This window comes from Zingiber officinale, chromosome 5B (assembly GCF_018446385.1).
Source record: "Zingiber officinale cultivar Zhangliang chromosome 5B, Zo_v1.1, whole genome shotgun sequence".
Lineage (NCBI taxonomy): Eukaryota > Viridiplantae > Streptophyta > Magnoliopsida > Zingiberales > Zingiberaceae > Zingiber > Zingiber officinale.
In genome coordinates this window covers 58141855-58144570 of record NC_055995.1, presented here as the reverse complement: position 1 = coordinate 58144570, position 2716 = coordinate 58141855, and the positions used below count along the sequence as shown (strand labels likewise).

At 40.6% G+C, this 2716-nt stretch overlaps 1 non-coding gene across 1 annotated transcript; it reads right to left on the bottom strand.

Moving 5' to 3' along the window:
- Positions 1–1725: 1725 nt before the first annotated feature.
- On the bottom strand, positions 1726–1831 carry LOC121988150. The gene has a single exon (XR_006113896.1). It is a non-coding gene; the product is annotated as a small nucleolar RNA R71 (small nucleolar RNA).
- Positions 1832–2716: the final 885 nt, after the last annotated feature.

Sequence of the window (2716 nt, the reverse complement as noted above, 5' to 3'; positions counted from 1 at the left end):
TAGACCTCCAGGTTAAGTAGTAGAGTTTATGAATCTTGGAAGCCAAGTGAGCAGCTCTCACTTGGCTACTAGGAGTCATAAACTCTAGTACTTAAGCCTGGAGGTCTAGAGTTTGAATCCTGGGGGAGGCAAAAATCCACTAGCCAAGGGTGGAAAGTCCTAGTGAGTAACGACACTTCCAAGGGTTGTCGATCGACGACATTAGAGGTCGCCAAATGGGCCAACGACATAAGGGCCGCCAGTTGGGCCGCCACAAGTGCCGCCCAAGAGGCCAAAGGGCCGGGTCGTTACAATAAAAGGCGCCTTTTTATTGTAACGACCTGACCCTGTGGCCTCTTGGGCGACCCTTTCGGCATCTATAAATCGTCAAGCAATTGGATTATCGTCGTAGTTTCCCAGTGCAGTGAGCGCTCACTTGGCTACCAGGATTCATAAACTCTAGTACTTAAGTCTGGAGGTCTAGAGTTCGAATCCTGGGGGAGACAAAAATCCACTGCCACGGGTGGAAAGTCCTAGTGAGTAACGACACGGCCAAAGGGTCGTCGATCGAAGATATGAGAGGTCGCCAAATGGGCCGACGACCTAAGGGCCGCCAGTTGGGCTGCCACAAGGGTTGCTCGAGAGGCCACAGGGTCGGGTCGTTACAGGAGGTAGGTACCCCTTATCCTTATTGTTATTTACTAGATGTGTATTCCAGTGATCTACCAAGGCGCCCTCGTGATAGGGGGGTTAACCGTTACAGGATTTCATAGGGATCATCTTTATTCGATAGTTATGGATATTGACCAATCTAACTTCCTAAAAGAACATGAACATAGAGGGTAGAAACTAAGCAATCTTTGTAGTATCTCCTAGTATTACAATGAAACCGAAATCCTAGAATCCATCTCCCGAAGCTCATTCCATCCAAGATCAATTCTTTCTCTTTCTCTCATCCTTCTCTTTCCCTTTTCAATCACCCACATTAGTTTGCAAACGCCAAAGCCAGCTTTCGACCATCTAGATAACTTACCTTGCGACATCTCTAGTGCTAAATCTACAGTCCCTATGGATTTGATATTTTTATTACTGACGACGAAACCATACACTTGCGGTTGCGTAACAAGTTTTTGGCGTCGTTGCTAGGGACTGTTCGTATTAACATTAGTAGATTAGTAATTTAGTTAATTTAGACTTGTGAATAGCTTTGGTTTTTCTACTTTCATAATTTTAAAAAAAATCTACATTTCCTTTCTTGTCTTTAAATTATGCATTTATTTTTTTTCACATAGCATTTTACTTCTTGTCTTTCATTTTTTTTTCTTTTTTAATTCTTCTCATAAATATTTTTTCTTAGATATCATGAGCGTTAACATGTCAAGCAGGTCCTTAAGAGATTTCTCTGCACCCATTTCTGCAAGATTTTTATCTCTGATTGTGCAGCCTCATATTGAAGCAGAAAGTTTTCAACTAGACCCAAAGTTAATTTCCATGATACAAGGTCATAAGTTTGGAGGAGAAGTATCAGAAAGTCCTTATCTGCACCTTGAGAGATTTTTAGAGCTTTGTATATGGTGGACTGTGAAGGAGTGTCAGCGGATGCAGTTCGATTGATGGCATTTCCTTTCAGTATCAAGGACAAAGCAAGGACTTGGTTATATTCTCTTCGTCCTCAAAGCATCACAAGTTGGGAACAATTGGAGCAACAATTTCTGAATCATTTTTTCCCTCCAAGCAGAACAATCTACATGAGGAGTTGCATCACAAATTTTATTCAAGCAAAGGGAGAATCTTTATTCGAAGCATGGGATAGATTCAAGAGTCTACGAAGGCTGTGCCCTCACCATGGCCTGGAGAAATGGTTAATTCTGCACATATTCTTTAGGGGAATTTCTTTTTCAGATAAGTGTTTGTTAGATTCATCAGCTGGAGGTTCATTTATGGACAAGAGTATAGAAGAAGCTTATACATTAATTGATCGAGTGACATTGAACCTCCTTGGATGGTCAAGCAAAAGTTGGATGGAATCTTCCTCAGAAATTCAAGAAGTACAAGCCATATATACTAGAGAGCCTGTCAAACAAAATGCAATTCAACCACCCAAGAATGTCGAAATTCAGAAGTCACAGAATGAGGAGTTCAAACATTTGGGGGCAAAGATTGAGAGCATAGTTTCGAAATGGTTCAAAGAAGATCCCCCTCCTTACAGACAAAATCTAGTGAGATTTGTAATGATATTGAGTTGAGAAAGGGAAAGAATCATGAAGAACTTCTTAAGAAGGACATGTTTAGAATTTAGGAGAAGAATAATAGAAGATCACAAGAACTCAGTTCCATTTTTCCAGGAAGTTCCCAAAGGCCACAAGTACCTTTCCATCAATGGTTGATCACACCATCACTAGACAAGCAGTTTAAACCTCTGTCACAAGCTCAACCTTTCCTAAGACCTTCACTAAAGGTTCATTTTCCACAAAGGCTAGTGAGGGCCAACAAAAACGAAGACTTGGGCAGATTCTGTGACACCAATATGGTTGAGTGTAGATTTCTGGATATATATGAAGATGAGGACTCTTTAGATGAGGATTTTGATGATAATGTAGTGGATAACAAGTTTTCAGATTTACCTTCTGGGTTTACAGGGTGTTATGATGAAATTGAATTTTCAGATGACGAATGTGATGTGGTAGATCAACTTAAAACTACAAATGAAGTTAGTGATCATCCTATAGATGATTCT